The sequence below is a fragment of the Chenopodium album genome, chromosome 11, assembly GCF_948465745.1.
Source record: "Chenopodium album chromosome 11, dcCheAlbu1.1, whole genome shotgun sequence".
Classification (NCBI taxonomy): Eukaryota; Viridiplantae; Streptophyta; class Magnoliopsida; order Caryophyllales; family Amaranthaceae; genus Chenopodium; species Chenopodium album.
This window is the reverse complement of record NC_137844.1, coordinates 29,969,032-29,981,170: the sequence shown is the minus strand read 5'-3', so window position 1 is coordinate 29,981,170 and position 12,139 is coordinate 29,969,032. Positions and strand designations below refer to the sequence as shown.

Here is a 12,139-nt window from a genome sequence, read left to right as displayed (position 1 = left end):
TCTCATGCGCAAGGCGACATTGCCCCTGTGATGAGTGGCATTTATGCCACTCTTTTATCCTTTTTGTCTAAGGATTCTGCCCTCATTTGCACTTGTTTGGCCCTTTTTCTAAGCATTTTTACTTAGTTTTGCTTCCTTCTTTCTTTTCTCCTCTATCTTCCCTTTTCTTAGTCTTCTCGCTTTGTTTTTATTGTGATTTCCATGCTTATGCTTTGTAGGAACCATCAGGATTTTCAAGAGGAGGAAGCTAAGCTCAAGGGAAGCTGAAGGAAGCATGATTCAGAAGAGGTTCGGCCGAACCTCCTGAAGGTGTGGCCCAACCAAGGTGTGGCCGAACCTGCTCAGTGGTTCGGCCGAACGTCGAGGCAAGGACAAGATGCAATTAGGAAATTTTGCAAGAGTGGTCGAACCACAGAAGTTCGACCAGACAAGGATCGGGGAGGTTCGACCGAACCTACCCATGGTTCGGCCGAACCTTCCCTTTGTTCGGTCGGACCTCTCCTTTTTTTAGCTGGCTCTATACGGACTATATAAGTCCCATCTTAGAACGTTTCAACGGGATTTTTTTTGTAGGAACTTAGTACTAATTCCATAGAACATTAGCCTAATAGGGAGAGAGAAAAATAGATTGTTATTTAAGTTTCCTTTATTGTATTCAACTTTGCTCAAGTTTTAATCTTTCTTCAATCAAGCAAGGATCCAAGTTTTAATCTTTCATTAATCCCTTCTTTAGTAATCTCTTCTCCTTTCCTTTAATATTATTTATTTGTTTTATTGTTACTTATTTTTGTCAATCTTATTAGTTTATCTAGTTATTATTGATTTCATTGATTTCAATCATGTTTTGTTTTGAGTTTCTTGAGTTTATTGCTAATTTTGATATGATGTTTAATCTCCCTTCTCTAGGCTAATCTTTTAGCTAGGGGAAGGGGGTGGAAGATATGATTTGATATTGGATGAATGATGATGGTTGGATTGAACTTATGCCATATATTGATGAAAGACATGATTTTTATTAGCTTGGGATTATTGTTACACTCTATTTGATGTTTTCTAGTTTAAATGCATGAAAGTGATTTGAACTAGATTAGGATCACCTCTATTTTAATGATTGCATTATTAAAGTGGAGTTTTTATGGATTGTGCTTCTTTATTCTCTTGATTTGATTGTAACTAATAGGATGCATGAGAATGATCCTTATTAGTGTAGACCTCTTTCATTGATTTGCCTAGACTATTGCATGAGAATGAATTATTTAGGTAGAACCTTGTGTTCTTTGGCATATGTTTCATGATAATCACCATTATTCTCCTCTTTCTAATCATATTGGACACCCCCGTATCCCTAGTGTCATTGTCTATTGATTTTAATCATCATTTTCTTGCTTACTTGTAGTTTTAGTGTTCTACTCAACAAAACCATTAAAAACAATCCCCTTTTTACTCTTGCATTAGTGATATTTGATGTTGAATTAGCGTGCTTCCCTAGTGGTTCGACCCTTTACTTGCTACTAACTAGTTTAGTGTAGGTTTAGGTATTATAAATGATTAATTTGGTTAGGGTGGTAGCATAACGACCTGTTTAACCCGTGATCAAATTTTGGTGCCGTTGCCGGGGAAGCGGCTTGTTTAGCGAATATTATTGCTTTTGTTTGAGTAAGTTTGCTTTCTTTTCTTTTTGTTTTTTTTATTTTATCATCCTTGTCAGTGCTAATTGTTTGCTTACATTTGGTGAATGCTTAGGAGGTCTCAAGGAGCACCCTCACATCAAATTGACCACGAAATCAACCGAACCTTGAGACAAGTCCGTAGGCTTTATCAAGACGAGGGAAGAGGTTTTCGTGATATAGTTGATAGTGAGAGTGATACTTACTCTTCAAGTTCACCACGCGAATCAATGGCGGGACAAGAGAATGATGTTTTGTTTCGTGAGTTCGGAAATCCGGAGGATTATGAGCTCACGGGAGGGATTTTGCTACCTGTCACGGAAACCAACTTCTCAATCCATCCACAATATACTCGAATGGTCCAATCGGAGCAATTTTCCGGAAGTGCAAGTGAGGACCCTATTGAAAATTTGGACCGATTCCTTGAACTGTGCGCAATGATGCAAACCAATGAAGTGAGTCAAGACTACATTCGTATGCACCTTTTCCGGCAATCTCTCACCGGACGAGCAAAGAAATGGCTAAAGCAAGTAAAGCCTAACACTCTCACCACATGGAGGGAGGTTGTAAAGGCGTTCTTGAAGCGCTTTATCTCCGAAGAGAAGACCGCCGAAATGAGAAGGAAAATTGCATCATTTGAGTAAGAGGTTGATGAAACTCTTGGTGAAGCATAGGAGAGATTCAAAGAGTTGGTGCAAGAATGTCCCCACCATGAGTACAATAAAGGGTTGCTCATGCGGTTTTTCTACGACGGATTGGAGCCCATGTCAAGAGCCAATTTGGATGCGGGGGCGGGTGGTCAATTAATCAAGATCCCTCAAAATCAAGTTGAAGCCACAATAGAAGAGGTAGCAAGAATTACTCTTGGGGGGGCCGAAGAAGAAACGCTCCAAAGAGAGGTGGTATTTACGAATTGGAGAAAGTTGATCAATTACAACATCAAATTGATCAACTAACAAAAGGGCTTTCTAAGTTGAAAACGAGTGTGAATGCAAGTTCAAGTGGTGGAGCAAGCTCTTCTCAAGTTAACTCTTTCTCTTGTTAAAATTGTGGAGGAACGAACCATGATACATCATATTGTGGAGGTTTAAACCCCGAACATGTAGCGGCATACAACACAAGGCAAGAAGGATTTAGAGGAAGCGGCGGTGGAGTAGCTTGGAGACAACCACCACCTGGGTTTGTACCTCAACCTCAACAATGGAACCAACAAGCTCAATCTTCCTATAACTCCAACCCTCAATATCAAAATCCACCTCCACCTCAACCCCAAAACCCAAGAGGAAGCTATCCAAGGAACAACCAATACAACAATCAAACCCAAGCACCTCAAAGAAATCATCAAGAATAAGCACCTCAAGCGGAGCTAACTCATACTCAACTCCTCCAAGCCATGCATGTGCAAATGCAATCTTTTGGGCAACAAGTGCAAGAGATAAGAGCTCACAACAAGATGGTTGACTCACAACTAGCTCAATTGGCCGAGAGAACTCCTTTTAATTCACCATCCACTCTACCCGGACAACCACAACCTAACCCATCCCACATTCCAAAACCCGATACATGCAAGGCGATCACGTTAAGGTCGGGGACTTCCTATGAAGGACCAAATGAAGGGGATAGTGAGGAAAAGAAGGGAGGAGAGGAGAGTGAATAAAAACAAGGGAGGTGAGAAAGAAAAAGGTGATGAGATAGAAGGAGGTTCGGAGAAGAAGAAGCTTGACAATGAGAAGACAACTTCAATTCCTAGTGAGGCTAGGAATCTTGATGGACCGGTTCCTTTTCCCGGTCGGCTTACGGAGAGGAAGTTGAATGACAAGTTCACAAAATTTCTTAGTGTCATGAAGAATTTGCATATCAACCTCCCTTTTCTTGAAGTTGTGACATTAATGCCATCTTACTCCAAGTTCCTCAAGGATATTCTCACCAACAAGAGGAAGCTCAATGATGAGCTTATCACCCTTCCACATCAAGTGAGTGCTCTTGTCCAACATAAGATGCCCAAGAAGGAAAAAGACCCGAGAAGTTTCACTTTGTCGGTGAAAATTGGGAACATGGAAGCTAGGGGCGCCTTAGCCGATCTTGGAGCAAGTGTTAGTTTAATCCCTCTATCCATTTCTCAAAAACTCAATATAGAGATGATCCCTACAAGGAAGACAATTCAATTGGCCGATCGATCGGTGAAATTACCTTGTGGAGAGCTTGAGGATGTTCCAATTCAAGTGGGACACATCTACGTGCCTTGTGACTTCGTAGTGATGGATATGGAGGAGGATGTTAACACTCCTTTGATTTTGGGACGTGAAGCTCTTAAAACTTTGGGGGCGGTCATCAATTGCAAGAACAACACCATCACTTGTGAAGTGGCCGATGAAAAGATTGTCTTTGAATTTTCTAAGTTGCTCAAAACCCCCATGGTTGAAAAATGCTATAGAGTTGATGTTGTGAATGAAGAGCTAGATCGCTTGGGGAGGGTCGTGATGAGGCCTCAAGATCCAATGATAGAAGCCCTTACATTCAAAGAAGAGTTCCACTCTCCAGAGGCTAAAGAATTTTTCATGGCAATGGAGGAATCCTCAAAAGAGGAAGTTGAACAACAAGTTGAGACCGAGATTGAGTCCAAGGAGGAGAAATTGGAAGAGAGTTCTAAGCCTCCTCCCAAGGTAGAACTCAAGCCCCTTCCCCCTTCTTTGAAATATGCTTTTCTTGATAAGGAGGGAAAATACCCTATTATTGTCAATGCTACCCTAGATGGTCTTAAATTGGAAAAACTTCTTGATGTTTTAAGAAAATATAGGGATGTGATAGGGTATAGCATTGATGATATCAAAGGTATTAGCCCTTCTTTGTGCATGCATCGTATTCATAAGATGATCATTCCACCTCTATTGAACCTCAAAGAAGGTTGAACCCCAACCTTCAAGAGGTTGTGAAGAAAGAAAATTTGAAACTACGTGAGGCGGCCATCATCTATGCTATCTCCGATAGCAAATGGGTTAGCCCGGTTCATGTAGTTCCAAAGAAGGGTGGGATGACCATAATCAAGGATGAAAAGGGAGAGGAAATCTCCACCCGTATGGTGACCGGGTGGAGAATGTGCATTGATTATAGGAGATTGAACAAAAACACCAAGAAAGATCATTTTCCTCTCCCTTTCATGGACCAAATGCTTGAAAGGCTTTCTAACCATGCTTTCTTTTGTTTCTTGGATGGGTATTCCGGATTTTTCCAAATCCCTATCCATCCAAGTGATCAAGAGAAAACTACTTTCACATGTCCATATGGGACATTTGCATACCGAAGAATGTCATTCGGATTATGCAATGCTCCCTCTACTTTTCAAACATACATGACTTCCATTTTCTCTGAGATGCTTGAAAAAGAAATTAAGGTTTTCATGGATAATTTTAGTGTTGGTGGCTCGTCTTTTGACACTTGTCTTTTTAACCTTGAAAAAGTTTTGAAAAGGTGTCAAGAGACGAGTTTGGTTTTAAATTGGGAAAAGTGCCATTTTATGGTCGAGGAGGGCATTGTCCTCGGCCATAAGGTTTCAAAAAATGGCATTGAGGTTGATCCGGCCAAGGTTTCGGTGATTGAAAAGTTGCCCCCTCCTACTTCCATCACGGGGGTACGGGCTTTTCTTGGGCATGCTGGTTTTTACCGGAGGTTTATCAAAGATTTTTCTTCAATCGCCAAACCTTTGACCGAATTGCTCAAAAAAGAGGTTGTTTTTTACTTCAATGAGGCTTGCCTTGAGGCGTTTCGTAAGCTCATGGAAGCTCTCATTTCTTCTCCCGTTGTGCAAGCTCCGGATTGACACTTGCCTTTTGAGCTAATGTGCGATGCTAGTGACTTTGCAGTAGGTGCTGTTCTTGGTCAAAAGAAATAAGGAAAATCATGTGTCATCTACTACGCAAGTAGGACTCTAGATGAGGCTAAAAGGAATTACACAACAACGGAGAAAGAGATGTTAGTGGTAGTGTTTGTATTCGATAAGTTTCGATCCTATCTTATATGCTCAAAAGTTATTGTGTACACGGATCACATTGCGGTGCGGTATCTCATGACCAAGAAAGAAGCAAAGCCTCGCTTGATCCGTTGGGTTCTCTCTCTCCAAGACTTTCACATGGAAATGAGGGACAAGAAGGGAGCGGAGAACTATGTAGCGGATCATTTGTCTAGGCTACCATTTGAGAACAAGGAGGATGTACCGATTTATGATGAGATAGGATTCGAGGCTCTCATGGCTTTGGTGTCAACTTCTACCCCTTGGTACGCGGATATAGCCAACTATCTTGCGTGTGGAGTCGTTCCCCCAGAGTACTCTTCTCAACAAAAGAAGAAGTCTTTCAAGGAAGTAAGAAGGTACTTTTGGAATGACCCATACCTATTCAAGCAATGTGGAGATGGCCTTTATCGGAAGTGCGTTCCAGATCATGAAATTCAAGGTGTTCTTGAGCATTGCCATTCACTACCATGTGGAGGACATGGTGGTGTTGACAAAACAGTGGAAAAAAGCTCTCAATGCTTATTGTGGTGGCCGACAATGCATAGAGACGCCCACCAATTCGTTGCGCAATGTGATAGATGTCAATGGAGCGGAGGCATTACCAAGAGGGACGAAATGCCCCAACAAAGTGTTTTAGAAGTTGAACCCTTCGATGTTTGGGGGGTGGATTTTATGGGGCCTTTCGTTTCTTCTTGTGGGAATCTATATATCTTGGTAGCGGTCGATTATGTGACAAAATGGATTGAAGCCATACCCTCACCTACCAATGATCACAAGGTTGTGCTTAAGCTCCTAAAGAAGATCATTTTTCCTAGGTTTGGAGTTCCGAGGGTGCTAATTAGTGATGGAGGCTCCCATTTCGCCAAAAAGCAATTTGAAGCTCTTCTCAAGAGGTATGGCGTTCATCACAAGGTTGGATTACTTTACCACCCTCAAACTCAAGGACAAGTGGAGGTCTCGAATCGTGAAATAAAAAATCTTCTGGAAAGGATGGTGAACAAATCAAGGAAAGATTGGTCTCTCAAACTTGATGACACATTATGGGCTCTTAGGACGGCGTACAAGACTCCAATCGGCACGACCCCCTATAGGTTGGTCTATGGAAAGGCTTGTCACTTGCCGGTTGAGTTAGAATACAAGGCTTGGTGGGATATCAAAGAGCTCAATATGGACTTATCGTTGGCCAGTGAGAAGAGATTGCTTAAGCTCAATGAACTTGAAGAGCTTAGAGATGATGCTTATGAGAGCTCAAAGGTATATAAGGAGAAGACCAAAAAGTGGCATGACCAACATATTCGAAATAAGAACTTTAAGGTTGGAGATAAGGTTTTGCTTTTCAACTCAAGGCTTCGTTTATTTCCGGGTAAACTCAAATCAAAGTGGTCGGGTCCTTTTGTGATATCAAAGACTACTCCTTATGGCTCCTTTGAGTTAGATGCGGATGGTAACAAGTTTATGGTTAATGGTCATCGTTTGAAGCATTACTTTTGCAAGGAAGAAGTTGGTATCATCGAATGTATAATGCTTGATCCTTTGGATCCCAAGCCTCCCACTTGAAGAATTTTTCTCATGGTCAAGCTAGTGACCTCATAAAGAAGCGCTTCTCGGGAGGCAACCCGAGTCTCTAACCCTTTTCTTTTTCTTCCTTTCTTGATGCTTTGTTATTTTCCTATCTACAATGTTGGATTGTTGGATTTTTGAATTTTGATTGTGTTGGAATTTTTTATATGCTTTGCCTTAGCATGATGGTATGGTGTTTAGTGTGTTTTGAAGAGAGGTGTTTGTGCATATTGTGTTGCAAAATGGCATTCTTTGAAAAAGCCAGGTGGTTCGACCGAACTCCCTAAAGGTTCGGTCAAACCTTTTGAAAGGTTTGCCCGAACCTTCTTGAGTTCGGTCGCACCTCCTCTAGAACCTCAAGTTGAAAACTTTCTGCCAGAATTGCAGAAATTCATATTCTAGAGTAGGTTCGACCGAACCTAGGTTCGCCTAGACATAGCTGTGTTCGGTCGCACCTTCTCTGGAATCAAAAGTTGAAAACTTTCTGCCATTTTTGAAAATTTCAAGTTAGAGGAAGGTTTGACCGAACCTTGAGCAAGTTCGGCCGAACTCACCCATGGTTCGACCGAACTTACCCATGGTTTGGCCGAACCTTTGTCGATTTTTTTTTTAAAAAAAAACGGGGCTGCTCTTCTTCTCCATTTCATTTCATTCGACCCCCTCTCTCTATTCTCCTCCTTCTCACTCTAACCTCCATTACAACCCCCTCCTACAACCTCAAACCTCCATCAAAATCACTCCAATCTTCTCTTTTTCTCACTTATTTTCCATCCTCTACTCCATTTCTACAATCTCCACCAAAAATTCCTCAAAAAATCCCATCTTTTCATTTCCCCCAATTTCTAGGGTTAAGTGTTTTGGTGTTTTTGGGTTTCTACTCACTTACAATCAATTGTGGTATGATTTTCTTAACTTTTACAAGTTTATTTCTTCAATTTCACATAGTTATACCATGTTTTACATGTTTAAATATGAATTGTGGTATTTTTGAAATTGTTAGTAATACCTTACTTGTTTCTTGTGGTTGTTTGGATTTACATGTTGCAATTGATTTATAATTGATAGTAGAACGTGTTATTTTCATGATTATGCATGTATACCTTGGTTTTGTTTGATCTCAATGTCTTTGCTTAAAAATGTTGATTTCATGCTAGGGTGTTCATGCTACTATTTGGTGATTGACAAATTCATGAATTGGATGTTGTTGGAGAATGATTCTTATTGTTTTTGGTTTGATTTTGATGGTTTGGTGAATGATTATCACATAATTAGGAGACATCATGCCAAAATTCACCTAGACTTTGTTAGGACTTTTATATGAATGTCATAGGATTTCTTGCCCATGCCTTGGTTTAAACGTGTCCATTTATGCCTTGATTGTATTGTTATCATCCTTTTTTATCTATTTCACAACTCAAGGCAACCACTTTCACGCATACACTTTTACCGTGGCTAACGTTCTTATGACATCTCTTATCAAATTTTCCTAATAATAGCTCTTGGTAATTTTGTAGAATCATGGTTTTCGGAAAGAGCAAGTCAAAGAGGAAGAGAGTGGGTGAATCTTCTTTAACTAGTTTCCCGCCTCCTCCCGGCATCAATGATCATAGCATAATTGCTCCGAATGAGCATTTTTGGGACGTCTACAAAGCCCTCATCAAGAGTCCCATCCGTGCAACACGGTTCTTTTGTCCTATCACTTTGCAAAAGCTCGGTATCTTGGATGAGGTAGTCCGGTTAGCACAGAATTTTGGTTGGGGCGACTTCATCTATCTTGAAGCTCACACCTATGAGCGAGTGACTTAGGAATTCCTTTCCTCTCTTCGCAAGGAAGTCATTGAGCCGGAATTTAATGATGAGGAGCCTCAACTTGTAATACATTTCCACATGTTCAATGAGGATCACTCCCTCACCGAGAGTGATCTAAGCGAGATTTTCAATTGGCATGCGACCGGGCTAGATCATCCATGCGAGATGACATCCACTCATCGCATCCCCTAAAACGAGCAAGAATGGTGGAGGAGCATATCCACCAGGGATGGTTTTCAGACCAACACATCTAAGGTCAACAACATCATCCACATAGCCTTGAGATATTTTGCTTGGCTCCTCTAATATGCCGTGTTCTTCAAAGCAAACCTCAGCTCAATGGTTAAGGATGAGGTTGCTTGTCTATTCTTGGCCGACAACCCTCAGCGCCTCAAGTTCCAATGCTCCTCCACCTTCATCCAAAGGCTTTTGGATACTAGGGACAACCGTCTTGGTGACGATATTTTTATGGGGGGCATGATCACTATCATTGCCCTCTCCTTGAAAGATGGAGCTAACAAGGAGCAAATAGATATGCTCCCCTTTGTGCACCAAACCCGAGAGGAAGTCACCGACGAGTTCCCTCCCTATTCTCTCTCCCTTAGTGCTCTCCGTCACAACCGTTTCATCAACTACTCAACAAGCAAGCGCAAATTCATCCTCTTAGTGGACAAAGAGGTTGAATGGTGTGTCCTTTCGGACCCATCCCTCACTACGGTGGACTACTCCTCTCCTCTAAAATGGAAGATCCCCCGGCAGCACATCCCCGATGAATTAAGAAGAACAAGAGCCCGGGGCGCAATTCCTCATCCTCCACCGGTCCACTGCCAGGAGCAAACCGTTCCCCCCTTAGTAGGGGAGGTGAGGCATCTTCCTCTTCCTCCTTACCTCCTTTTGATATGAATGCCCTCCATAGTACCCTCGAGGATATCCGTCGAGATAACCAAGCTTCCATTGAACAATGGGGGTACTACGGGAGGATGAATTATGATAACCTTGTACAAACGGGCATCTAAGCGCCCTATGTTAACTACCCCTACCACCCCCCTCAAGAGGGTCCGGTTCCACATTGGGACCCCTATGACCCCAACAACCTTACCCCCTACGTCTACCCCTATTGGGAAGGTCCCATCGACCCTTCTCAACGCATTGGCACCCCACCTTATGATCCTTATCGCCCGGGTGGGTGTGATCCGGCTTATGATCACACCCACCCGGGCGATAACCACCCCAAACCCTTTTGATGGTGGATGGGGGGACCAGGGGTGGCCCTATGAGAACTTTAACCAACCCTTCCACCCACTTATGGACACTCCCGGGTTCAATTTTGAGAACCCCCCTCAACCTAGAGGGCAAGGAGACAGGACCCCATGATGAGGGTTCCCTTCCTTCCCCCCAGAACTTCTAACTTTTAACTTTTTCTCGGGACGTGCAAAAGACTAGTGTGGGGGAGGATGTTCCTTTTGGGTTGGTTGAAGTGTACATAGGAGGGGAGGGTAGTGTGGTAGGGTAGTGGCTTGTACATGAGGAGGACTACTGAGGATTGTGGCCTTGTTGTAGTTGATGATGTTGTTGATGATGTTGTTATGGTGATGTGATGATGATGATGATGATGTGATGGTGATGATGGTGATGTTTTGCTGATGTTTTTTATGATGATTTTTGCTGATTTTTGACGGTTTCTGATGATTCTTGAGCTTTGTGTAGGCGAAGATGCTCCCAAGAAAAAAAAAATCCAAAATTCCCGACAATCCAAATTCCCTTAATCCAAACTTTGTAGATAAATTTTTATTTATTTTTCTTTACTTTTAATCTATAACTTTAGTCTTTTTCTTTGGTTTCTAACTTTTTTTTTATTTTATTTTTCTTGTTTTGTCATAGTTTCTTTTGTTTTGGCTCACTTTTCTTGAAGCTTGAAAGCGGAAACGAAGGAATTTAAGGAGCAACACAAGCTCCCTTGGTGAGATTGTATGAAATATCTTGTCTTCCATTTCAAGGGGCATTTGGTGAGACCTTTCCTCTCTTTTATTTGCTCTTTCTTTGAGTGTTTAGTCTAGGTTAGCTTAGGAAGAAGTTGAATGGTTCGAGGATGTTTGCTTTTGGTTCTATGGAACCTGGGATCGTTGATGTTGTGATCTTCCTATTTGATGAGGGTTTGCACGGTTTGAGAATGCTTTGGGTTGAGTTAGACACATTGTAAGCTAAGGTAGCCCGGTTTAGAACTTATGAGGGCGTTTGAACCCCTAGTTCACGGGAAAGTGGTAAGATGGTGTTGCTTTCTATGGTAGATAGGATTCCCTTGGTTAGTATTTGCTATATTTCTCATCCCATGTGAGCGTCATTTGTTCTAGCCTTCACCATTCTTGTAAGCGGCACTTAGGATCCTTAACTATGCATGTCTTAATCTTTGTGTTGGCGTCTAGCTCCCAAGATCATCACCATATAACTCTAGAGGAGGAAGAGGGCATTTCTTCTCATTTTTCTTTGTTTTCTTTGTGTTTTGTTACAAATTTGGTTTTCATTTTTACGTTCACCCTCTTGCTAACCAATTTGAGCCTTATTTCCCCTTTCTTGACTTAGCCATATTACAAACCTATCGGCCTATGTTCTACCAACCCTTGTAGTTAGTGAAGCATTGGCTTGTGAGGTTCGAGTTTGATAATGTTGAAATTGAGCAAGAAGGTTGTGTAATTTGGTTCAAATAAGGTTTTGAAAGACTATTCATGAAAAGAGTACGCAAATAGGTTTGGCAAGAAAGTTAAAACTCATGAAAACTAAGCAAAAAAAAAATGATGAAAAAAAAATTTGAAGTAATGTGGTGTGGTTTGTTTTGAAAGGTTGTAAGTTTGAAGAATAGGTTCAATTCTTAGGATGTTCTTGAGAGATGGCCACTCTTACGCTTCACTTAGGAATTGCAACCAAAATTTTCAAATTGTTTCCTAACCATAACCCCTAGCCATGACATTACAACCCTACTTAAGACCCTTGGATTCTAAAGGGGCGTGGTCAAAGAACGGTGGAGGGAGATAGATTTCAACCCTATGGAGAGAGTATGCATAGTTGAGATGTCGGGATAACCCTATGATTCCACATA

General features: G+C 41.6%; 1 non-coding gene across 1 annotated transcript; it reads right to left on the bottom strand.

Moving 5' to 3' along the window:
- Window positions 1–2,278: 2,278 nt before the first annotated feature.
- LOC145569614 (small nucleolar RNA R71) lies at window positions 2,279–2,386 on the bottom strand. Its single transcript, XR_014096198.1, has one exon. It is a non-coding gene; the product is annotated as a small nucleolar RNA R71 (small nucleolar RNA).
- Window positions 2,387–12,139: the final 9,753 nt, after the last annotated feature.